We start from the raw sequence: 12,553 nt of genomic DNA, 5'->3' as shown, positions 1-12,553 counted from the left end.
GCAGGGCATGGCGGCCTGCGCTGCGTCCAGGGGCCTGCGTTCGATCGGCCGTTGATGGATCTGGCGCCTAGTGCTGACGTTTGGTGCCGGTGGTCTCCGCAGGGTGCAGTTGGCTCCGGTGGCTTGTCGTGCTTCTTCGTCTCTCGAAGGGTTCGATGGTGGTGGTGGTCAGGTGCTGTCTTGTTGTAGGGATGTGCTCAAACTCCGGATGAGAACCCTGCATCGACTATGTCGATGCCGGCGGCAACGACATCTATGGATGTCGTTTTCCTTGCAGGAGGTGCCGTTGTGGAGCTCCAGCACCTACAACTTCTTATTTGTGGTCTCCGGGTGAAAACCTAAGATCAGGCAATGCTGGATCGGATGGCGGTGTTGTGTCCTCGGCAACACTACCTCCTCGGAGGCATCATCTTGGAGACCCAAACGACGGCTTCTGTTGTTGCGTGTGGTTGAGGGTGGCCCGCGTGCTGGTGGAGCTGGGGCCTGCTCAGGACCGATGGTGGTGTGTTCTTCTTCATGTGTTTCTCTTTGGCTGCCCTACGTGTGGTCTCCGGCCTGCTTCTATGCATGCTCATGACCCTGTTCTGTTGAGGCGAGCCTCGGGCTCTTGGACTTGTCTTGGTTCATCTTTGCTCAATGACGACGCAATGACGCCTCCCCGACTTGCTAATCGTCTTGAACTTCCGTGGCGGAGCGCTCAGTCAAGGTTCGTGTTAAGTTTTGGCACAAGGTTCGTGTTAAGCTTTGGCACTCGCTGATTGTGGATGCTCCTCTGTTGTGCCGTGGGGTTTGATACGCACACCGGTGCGGTGCGTTAGGCTGTTTGTAGAGTCTTGGTATTGTGATCCCTTGACGCACCCTTCATCTACCTGATCCTGTTAGTATGCTAGCTAGGTCTTGCCTTATGTTGGGCGTCCTGCTCCTCTCCTTTCCTTGTAACACTTGTTACTTGTCTGGTTTTCGGCTCGGTTTTCCTCATAAACGGGGTCATTTTGTTAAGGTTTTCGATCCGGTTTTCCTTATAAACTGGATCACTCTCCTGGCATTATGGCCACTTTGAGCAATATATTCATGTGGAGGGACTCCTCCCCCGGTGATTCTCAAAAAAAAGATATGGCGGGGGAAGATGAAGTGGATATATTTGGGGGAGAAATGGAGAGGCCGAGAGTGTGCGGACTGAGTTTGATTAGGGTTTGCTCATCGGTCGTCATATATTTGTGGAGGCTGGATTTGGGTCATTGCGGGCCATAGAGGACTAGGCCGACGTGGCGGGCGCGCCCGGATGCCCCCATATCTGCCCCATATTTGGGCTGGATATGAGGGGCGCCCGGTCAGCCCGGGCGTTTGAGGTCAGTTTGAGGCGCCCGTGTAGGTCAATTTTTTGTGACCGGTCAGTGACCGGGCGGGCCTCCCAGACGTTTGAGGAGGGTTTGGAACGCCCGGCTGTAGATGCTCTTAGATAGCCATGTCCTTCACAGGCTCAGCGTCATTTTGATCCAAGTTCACTCGTTCCCGGCTCTGGTTACATGGGCGGCAACTGCAACTCCGGTTGCTCTGCCTCGTCCTCCGCCTCTGTGTCAAGTTCGGCGAAAATCTCGTCGGCCCGCCCGTTCCTGCCGGATGAACTATCGGTTGGCCTTAAATAGGCCTTATCCTGGAGTACTCCATGATGGCGTGCTACTCCGCCATTTCCGCCGCTTGGGTGACTACAAACACCGCCATGGTGTCCTCCATGCTGAGACGCGTAGTCGGTGCCAACTCGTCTCTCATCCTCCTCCAGATCCGGCACCTCCATCCGAACCTGCTGCTGCTCCAGCTCCTCCTCCTGCTCCTCCTCGTCCGGCTCTCGCGAGTCCAGAGGCAGGCCGACTATGATGCGGGCGGTGCACCTCGCCTAGATCTCCTCCTCAAACTGGGACAGGCGCCCACAAGTGTAGCTGTTGCTCGCGGTCGACGTTCACCCCATAGTAAAACCGCATATAAGATTGGCCTGAAGTTAAAATTTGTAAAGTTTGACCAGCTTTATAGAGAGAAAAATCAACAGTTTTCTAAAAATCTAGATTTGCCCAAAAATCAAACATTGACAAGTACAAAATCCACAAAAAAATATTTTTTGTGAAGATAAGTTTCATATTATATTACTTTAGTATTGTTGATGTTGATTTTTGATAATGCAAATATCGTCAAAACATTACGGAGTTTGACTTCCGACAATTCTTATATGCAAAGGTGAAAAGGACGTAAGGAGTACATGAAATCTACTAGCATACAGAATTCGGATGATAAGTACTTGTTTGGGCCGTCAGGAAATCAAGTGTGGAGAACAAATTCTATCGTGTGAGCAACTGAGCATGTCGGGGAAATGATGGGTGGTGCACGAGGAATTTGTCTAAACTCTGACGAAAAAAGAATTCTGAACTCTGAAGTTGTTTCCCTAGTACTCCACGTCCTCTAAGTATGTATACGTTCTACTATCTACTAGCGGGATCCTTTCCTCGGTTTTGATAGGCGTAGAGGTTGGCCGGATCATGGTTATGCTGCGACTATTTATCCGGATATGTATTTGTGCTATGCCGAATTCTAACGTATGTATGTCCGGATAATACAACTGTTTAGGCCGTTGAAAAATCACGTGCTGCAGTCAATGCTATCTGCACTTTTTGTTTGCATCAAGATTAGCACCTTTAGGAGGATAAGGTTTGGATTTTGTGAATTATTGGTGTGCTCATAGACCAAAGGGGAAGCCATGTGCACTGCTTTTCAAGCTGTTGGACAAAAAAGGAATCCTAGACTCTGCATGGTCAGATTTATTTGTGGTTTCTTTGCAGCTGTTTTTCAACATTAAAACTAGCGCATGAAACATTTTTGAAAAGCTATTACGTAGGCTTTGTTTGCTTGCTATGCTCAAAGGGCTCCATCTTTTTTTTAGCAAAATGACAGGCCGTCATCTGTCTATAGAGTAAAGGTTGGGAACTTTTGAATGATGTGGCGGCGTGGCCGAGGCAGCGCCGGAGCGGTGGGCGTCGCGGTTCCGGCGGGTCTGCATCTACTGCGGCAGCGCCAAGGGGTGCAAGGCCAGCTACCAGGACGCCGCTGGGAGAGAGAGGGGGAGCTAGCCATGGCCGCCGTTGCGCCTGGACTCAATCTGGAGCTCAGCCATGGTCAACATAAGTACTAATTTGTCAGCCATGGTCAGCCTGGGTCACTGTCAAATGGGCCCATGTGGTCAGTCTAAGTACTAATTGGTTTAGATTTAAGTCAGTGACTAAATTTTAAAAAAGTTTAAAAAATTGAGAATATTTATTGAGATTGACATGTGGGCCCTACATGTCGTAGCGGTCAACATAACAGTCAATCTGACGGAGTTGGCCATTGTGCCACATCAACGCTTACGAATGGGCCCAACCTGTCAGAAAGGGGTTAGACGAGCCGAATCAGCCACTTTTCAAACATGGTAGTTTTTAGTCAAAGATTAGTCAAAAAATGGTAGTTTTCGGCACAAATTTGTAAAGTGGTAGCTTGTAGGCACGGTTGCGCGAAATGTGGTAGTTTTTTGTTAAATACTACATGCATGCCATGACTTCAAAGATGTCATGGCTGTCCGTGTGGCAGAAATGACAATGTCGTCCGCATAGAGAGATATGCTCGAAGCCGCATGCTGAGTAGTAAGGCCCTCCACTATGTGTTCGGTGCCAGAAATTTAAAAAGTTTGCCACATACACTTTGATGCCAAATGTAAAAAGTTTAGCACCGGCACCACAACGTGAAGGATTTGGCACCCATCCACCTCTGGCCCACCTACGTATAAACTAGTAATATATCAGCTTAAAGCAGTGTCTCGCCGGTGATGCCTCGCATGCAAAAGTACAGTGGCTGCCTAGTTTATTGCCTCAACGAAATATGGCGTCGGAGCAAGTAGAGGAATCGATGCCCTGAAATTTTTATTTGGCATCGGCTGGGCTATGTAGGGCACTGGTGCCAAATGTTCAAAAAGTGAATTTGGCATCGGTTTTGGCCTACATAGTGGAGGGCCTAAGGCGATGGAGGAGGCTGAGATCCACCGCGTGTAGCAGCATGGTGTTGAGGACGTCTACACAACCAATTCAAATCCCTCCCTCCTGGGCCTGGAACAGTTTAAGACATCTCAAATTGTAGTCTAGAATGTATTGAGGAGACATGTAAAACAAGCCACATGTATGTATATATATATATATATATACATATATATATATATATATATCAAAGACAACCATTTTCTTGGTTCTAAATAGCATAATACCGGATGATAAGTACTTGTTTGGGCCGGAGGGAGTATGACTCAACTTTTCCAACATGGCATTGAACGTACTAGACGCAAAACAAAAAATTAGATAGTAGAGGCGGTGCTCAAGAATCGGACCTGGCAGCTCGTTCCTCGGCCGGCTAACTGCAACCTCATTGACTGCAAATGAGTTTTCAAGCTCAAATACCGTGCTGATGGTTCTGTTGATCGTCACAAGGCGCGGTTGGTCACAAAGGGGTTCAAGCAACGCCATGGAATCGATTATACAGAGATGTTCAGTCTAATCATTAAGCACACAACTATTCGATTGATCTTATCCATTGCAGTTTCACACGGCTGGATGCTTCGTCAGTTAGACGTGCAGAATGCGTTTCTCCATGGTATTCTCGAAGAAGATGTCTACATGAAACAATCTCTGGGGTATGTTGATCCACGGCTTCCGCGTCATGTGTGCAAACTGGACAAATCACTGTATGGTCTCAAACAGTCTCCCCGCACTTGGTTCTCTCGCCTCAGCACAAAGCTTCTAGAGCTTGGTTTCCATCCATCTCTTGCTGATTCGTCTCTGTTTATTTATCAGCAAGGGGGGGTGTGCATCTACATGCTGATTTATGTCGACGATATCATCATCACCGGTTCGTCAAGCCAAGCTATAACTGTTGGGGAACGTAGTAATTTCAAAAAAATTCCTACGCACACGCAAGATCATGATGATGCATAGCAACGAAAGGGAGAGTGTGATCTACGTACCCTTGTAGACCGACAGCGGAAGCGTTAGCACAATGCGGTTGATGTAGTCGTACGTCTTCACGGCCCGACCGATCAAGTACCGAAACTACGGCACCTCCGAGTTTTAGCACACGTTCAGCTCGATGACGATCCCCGGACTCCGATCCAGCAAAGTGTCGGGGAAGAGTTCCGTCAGCACGACGGCGTGGTGACGATCTTGATGTTCTACCGTCGCAGGGCTTCGCCTAAGCACCGCTACAATATTATCGAGGATTATGGTGGAAGGGGGCACCGCACGGCTAAGAAAACGATCACGTGGATCAACTTGTGTGTCTACGGGTGCCCCCTGCCCCCGTATATAAAGGAGTAAGGGGAGGAGGCCGGCCGGCCCTATAGGCGCGCCAAGGAGGAGTCCTCCTCCTAGTAGGAGTAGGACTCCTACTAGGAGGGGGAAAGGAAGTGGGGAGGGAGAAGGAAAGGGGGGCGCCCCCCCCTCTCCTAGTCCAATTCGGACCAGGGGGAGGAGGCGCGCGGTCCACCCTGGCTGCCCTTCTCTCTCTCCACTAAGGCCCATATGGCCCATTACTTCTCCCGCGGGGGTTCCGGTAACCCTCCGGTACTCCGGTTTTCTTCGAAATCACCCGGAACACTTCCGGTGTCCGAATATAGTCATCCAATATATCAATCTTTATGTCTCGACCATTTCGAGACTCCTCGTTATGTCCGTGATCACATCCGGGACTCTGAACTAACTTCGGTACATCAAAACTCATAAACTCATAATATAACTGTCATCGAAACTTTAAGCGTGCGGACCCTACAGGTTCAAGAACAATGTAGACATGACCGAGACATGTCTCCGATCAATAACCAATAGCGGAACCTGGATGCTCCTATTGGCTCCCACATATTCTATGAAGATCTTTATCGGTCAGACCGCATAACAACATACGTTATTCCCTTTGTCATCGGTATGTTACTTGCCCGAGATTCGATCGTTGGTATCTCAATACCTAGTTCAATCTCGTTACCGGCAAGTCTCTTTACTCGTTCTGTAATACATCATCTCGCAACTAACTCATTAGTTGCAATGCTTGCAATGCTTATGTTGTTGGAAATATGCCCTAGAGGCAATAATAAATTGGTTATTATTATATTTCCTTGTTCATGATAATCGTTTATTATCCATGCTATAATTGTATTGATAGGAAACTCAGATACACGTGTGAATACATAGACCATAATATGTCCCTAGTAAGCCTCTAGTTGACTAGCTCGTTGATCAATAGATGGTTACGGTTTCCTAACCATGGACATTGGATGTCGTTGATAACGGGATCACATCATTAGGAGAATGATGTGATGGACAAGACCCAATCCTAAGCATAGCATTAGATCGTGTAGTTCGTATGCTATAGCTTTTCTAATGTCAAGTATCATTTCCTTAGACCATGAGATTGTGCAACTCCCGGATACCGTAGGAGTGCTTTGGGTGTATCAAACGTCACAACGTAACTGGGTGACTATAAAGGTGCATTACAGGTATCTCCGAAAGTGTCTGTTGGGTTGGCACGAATCGAGACTGGGATTTGTCACTCCGTGTAAGCGGAGAGGTATCTCTGGGCCCACTCGGTAGGACATCATCATATGCGCAATGTGACCAAGGAGTTGATCACGGGATGATGTGTTACGGAACGAGTAAAGAGACTTGCCGGTAACGAGATTGAACAAGGTATAAGGATACCGACGATCGAATCTCGGGCAAGTACAAATACCGATAGACAAAGGGAATTGTATACGGGATTGATTAAGTCCTTGACATCGTGGTTCATCCGATGAGATCATCGTGGAACATGTGGGAGCCATCATGGGTATCCAGATCCCGCTGTTGGTTATTGACCGGAGAACGTCTCGGTCATGTCTGCATGTCTCCCGAACCCGTAGGGTCTACACACTTAAGGTTCGGTGACGCTAGGGTTATGAAGATATGTGTATGCAGTAACCCGAATATTGTTCGGAGTCCCGGATGAGATCCCGGACGTCACGAGGAGTTCCGGAATGGTCCGGAGGTAAAGAATTATATATAGGAAGTGCTGTTTCGGCCATCGGGACAAGTTTCGGGGTTATCGGTATTATACCGGGACCACCGGAGGGGTCCCGGGGGCCCACCGGGTGGGGCCACCTGTCCCGGGGGGCCACATGGGCTGTAGGGGGTGCGCCTTGGCCTATATGGGCCAAGGGCACCAGCCCTACTAGGCCCATGCGCCTAGGGTTTCCACCACGGAGGAGTCCAAGTGGTGGAAGGCACCCCGAGGTGCCTTGGGGGGGAGGGAAACCCTCCCCTGGCCGCCGCACCTAGGAGATTAGATCTCCTAGGCTGCGCACCACCCCTCCTTGGCCCTCCTATATATAGTTGAGGAGAGGGAGGACTTCATACCTCAGCCTTTGGTGCTTCCTCTCTCCCCGTTACGTCTCTCTCTCGTAGTATAGGCGAAGCCCTGCTACTGTGACGCCCTGCATCCACCACCACGCCGTCGTGCTGCTGAATCTTCATCAACCTCTCCCTCTCTCCTTGCTGGATCAAGGCGTGGGAGACGTCATCGGGCTGTACGTGTGTTGAACGCGGAGGTGCCGTCCGTTCGGCACTAGGATCATCGGTGATTTTAATCACAACGAGTACGACTCCATCAACCCCGTTCACTTGAACGCTTCCGCTTAGCGATCTACAAGGGTATGTAGATGCACTCTCTTTCCCCTCGTTGCTGGTTTCTCCATAGATAGATCTTGGTGATACGTAGGAAAATTTTGAATTTCTGCTACGTTCCCCAACAATGGCATCATGAGCTAGGTCTATTGCGTAGATTTTATGCACGAGTAGAACACAAAGTAGTTGTGGGCGTTGATTTTGTTCAATATGCTTGCCGTTACTAGTCTTATCTTGATTCGGCGGCATCGTGGGATGAAGCGGCCCGGACCAACCTTACACGTACTCTTACGTGAGACAGGTTCCACCGACTGACATGCACTAGTTGCATAAGGTGGCTAGCGGGTGTCTGTCTCTCCTACTTTAGTCGGATCGGATTCGATGAAAAGGGTCCTTATGAAGGGTAAATAGAAATTGGCATATCACGTTGTGGTTTTGCGTAGGTAAGAAACGTTCTTGCTAGAAACCCATAGCAGCCACGTAAAACATGCAAACAACAATTAAAGGACGTCTAACTTGTTTTTGCAGGGTATGCTATGTGATGTGATATGGCCAAAAGGATGTGATGAATGATATATGTGATGTATGAGATTGATCATGTTCTTGTAATAGATGATCATGGAGCCCCAAGATGGAGATCAAAGGAGCTACATGATATTGGCCATATCATGTCACTATTTGATTGCATATGATGTTTATCATGTTTATACATCTTATTTGCTTAGAACGACGGTAGTTAATAAGATGATCCCTTACAACAATTTCAAGAAGTGTTCTCCCCTAACTGTGCACCGTTGCTACAGTTCGTCGCTTCGAAGCACCACGTGTTAATCGGGTGTGATAGATCCTTTCGTTCACATACAACGGGTGTAAGAAGTTTTACACATGCAAAAACACTTAGGGTTAACTTGACGAGCCTAGCATGTGAAGACATGGCCTCGGAACACAGAGACCGAAAGGTCGAGCATGAGTCGTATAGAAGATACGATCAACATGAAGATGTTCACCGACGTTGACTAGTCCGTCTCACGTGTTAATCGGACATGGCCTAGTTCACTTGGATCATGTAATCACTTAGATGACTAGAGGGATGTCTATCTAAGTGGGAGTTCATAAGATGAACTTAATTATCCTGAACATAGTCAAAAGGATTTTGCAAATTATGTCATATCTCACGCTTTAGTTCTACTGTTTAGATATGTTCCTAGAGAAAAATTAGTTGAAAGTTGATAGTAGCAATTATGCGGACTAGGTCCGTAGACTGAGGATTGTCCTCATTGCTTCTTAGAAGGCTTATGTCCTTAATGCACCGCTCAGTGTGCTGAACCTCGAACGTTGTCTGTGGATGTTGCGAACATCTGACATACACGTTTTGATAACTACGTGATAGTTCAGTTAAACGGTTTAGAGTTGAGGCACCACAGACGTTTTTTGAAACGTCACGAAACATATGAGATGTTTTGAGGGCTGAAATTGGGATTTCAGGCTCGTGCCCACGTCAAGAGGTATAAGACCTCCGACGATTTTCTTAGCCTGCGAACTAAGGGAGAAAAGCTCAATTGTTGAGCTTGTGCTCAGATTGTCTGAGTACAACAATCACTTGAATCAAGTGGGAGTTAATCTTCCAGATGAGATAGTGATGTTTCTCCGAAGTCATTACCACCAAGCTGCTTGAGCTTCGTGATGAACTATGATATATCAGGGACATATATGATGATCCTTGAGATATCCGCGATGTTTGACACCACGAAAGTAGAAATCAAGAAGGAGCATCAATTGTTGATGGTTGGTGAAACCACTAGTTTCAAGAAGGGCAAGGGCAAGAAGGGATACTTCATGAAACGGCAATTCAGCTGCTGCTCTAGTGAAGAAACCCAAGGTTGAACCCAAACCCGAGACTGAGTGCTTCTGTAATAAGGGGAACAGCCACTGGAGCAGAATTACCCTAGATACTTGGTAGATAAGAAGGCTGGCAAGGTCGATAGAAGTATATTGGATATACATTGTGTTGATGTGTACTTTACTAGTACTCCTAGTAGCACCAGGGTATTAGATACCGGTTCAGTTGCTAAGTGTTAGTAACTCGAAATAAAAGCTACGGAATAAAACGAAGACTAGCTAAAGGTGAGCTGACGATATGTGTTGGAAGTGTTCTCAATGTTGATATGATCAAGCATCGCAAGCTCCCTCTACCATCGAGTTTGGTGTTTGCGTTGAGCATAGACATGATTGGATTATGTCTATCGCAATACGGTTATTCATTTAAGGAGAATAATGGTTACTCTGTTTATTTGAATAATACCTTCAATGGTCTTACACCTAAAATGAATGGTTTATTGAATCTCGATCGTAGTGATACACATGTTCATGCCAAAAGATAGTAATGATAGTACCACCTACTTGTGGCACTGCCACGTAAGTCATATCGGTATAAAACGCATGAAGAAGCTCCATGTTGATGGATCTTTGGGCTCACTCGTTTTTGAAAAGTTTGGGACATGCGAACCATGTCTATTGGTGGATATGCATGAAGAAACTCTATACAAATGGACCGTTTTGCACTCTCTTGATTTTGAATCACTTGAGACATGCAAATCATACCACATGGGCAAGATGACTGAAAGCCTCGGTTTCAGTAAAATGGAACTAGAAAGCAACTTGTTGGAAGTAATACATTTTGATGTGTGCAGTCCAATGAGTGCTGAGGCATGTAGTGGATATCGTTATGTTCTTACTTCACAGATGGTTTGAGTAGATGTTGAGTACATTTACTTGATGAATCACGAGTCTGAATTATTGAAAGGTTCAAGTAATTTCAGGGTGAAGTTTAAAAGATCGTCGTGACAAGAGGATAAAATATCTATGATATGATCATAGAGATGAATATCTGAATTACGAGTTTGGCACAGAATTAAGACATTGTGGAAATTGTTTCACTGCTGATACAGCCTGGAACACCATAGTGTGATGGTGTGTCCGAACATCATAACTGCACCCTATTGGATATGATGCATACCATGATGTCTCTTATCGAATTACCACAATAGTTTATGGGTTAGGCATTAGAGACAACCACATTCACTTTAAATAGGGCACCGCGTAATTCCGTTGAGACGACACCGTATGAACTATGAACTATGGTTTAGAGAAACCTAAGCTGTCATTTCTTAAAAGTTTGGGGCTGTGACGCTTATGTGAAAAAAGTTTCAGGCTGATAAGCTCGAACCCAAAGCGGATAAATGCATCTTCATAGGACAACCCAAAAACAGTTGGGTATACCTCCTGTCTCAGATTCGAAAGCAATAAGGGATTGTTTCTAGAATCGGGTCCTTTCTCGAGGAAAGGTTTCTCTCGAAAGAATTGAGTGGGAGGATGGTGGAGACTTGATGAGGTTATTGAACCGTCACTTCAACTAGTGTATAGCAGGGCACAAAGAGTGGTTCCTGTGGCACCTACACCAATTGAAGTGGAAGCTTATGATGGTGATCATGACACTTCAGATCAAGTCACTATCAAACATCATAGGATGACAAGGATGCGTACTACTTCAGAGTGGTACGTAACCCTGTCTTGAAAATCATGTTGCTAGACAACAATGAACCTACGAGCTATGGAGAAGCGATGGTGGGCCTGGATTCCGATAAATGGCTCGAGGCCATATAATCCGAGAGAGGATCCATATATGAAAACAAAGTGTAGACTTTGGAAGAACTACTTGATGGTCGTAAGGCTGTTGAGTATAGATGGATTTTAAAAGAAAGACGGACAATGATGGTAAATGTCACCATTAAGAAAGCTCGACTTGTCGTTAAGATGTTTTCCGACAAGTTCAAGGAGTTGACTACGGTGAGATTTTCTCACTCGTAGCGATGCTAAGAGTTTGTTGGAATTATATTAGCGATTACTGCATTATTTATGAAATCTTGCAGATAGGATGTCAAAACATTGTTTCATCGACGATTTTCTTGAGGAAAGGTTGTATGTGATACAACCGGAAAGTTTTGTCAATCCTGAAAGATGCTAATAAGTATGCAAAGCTCCAGCTGTCCTTCTGAGGACTGGAGTAAGCATCTCGGAGTTGGAATGTATGCTTTGATGAGATGATCAAAGATTTTGGGTGTATACAAAGTTTATGAGAAACTGGTATTTCCAAAGAAGTGAGTGGGAGCACTATAGAATTTCTGATGAGTATATGTTTTAACATATTGTTGATCAGAAATGACGTAGAATTTCTGGAAAGCATATAGGGTTATTTGGAAAGTGTTTTTCAATGGAAAGCCTGGATTAAGCTACTTGAGCATTGAGCATCAAGATCTATAAGGATAGATCAAAACGCTTAATAGTACTTTCAAATGAGCACATGCCTTGACGTGATCTTGAAAGTGTTCAAGATGGATCAGTCAAAGAAGGAGTTCTTGCCTGAGTTGTAAGGTATGAAGTTAAGACTTAAAGCTCGACCGCGGCAGAATAGAGAGAAAGGACGAAGGTCGTCCCCTATGCTTAAGACATAGGCTCTACAGTATGCTATGCTGTGTACCGCACCTGAAGTGTGCCTTACCATGAGTCAGTCAAGGGGTACAAGAGTGATCCAAGAATGGATCACGGGACAGCGGTCAAAGTTATCCTTAGTAACTAGTGGACTAAGGAATTTTCTCGGTTATGGAGGTGGTAAAAAGAGTTCGTCGTAAAGGGTTACGTTGATGCAAGCTTAACACCTATCCGGATAGGTCTAAGTAGAGATACCGGATGCATATAATGGAGCAACAATTTAGAATAGCTCCAAGTAGAACAGTTATTTGGAATAGCTCCAAATAGAGCATGGTAGCTACGTCTAGGAG

This window comes from Triticum urartu, chromosome 2, assembly GCF_003073215.2.
Source record: "Triticum urartu cultivar G1812 chromosome 2, Tu2.1, whole genome shotgun sequence".
Taxonomy (NCBI): Eukaryota; Viridiplantae; Streptophyta; class Magnoliopsida; order Poales; family Poaceae; genus Triticum; species Triticum urartu.
Note: the sequence above shows the minus strand (reverse complement) of the source record.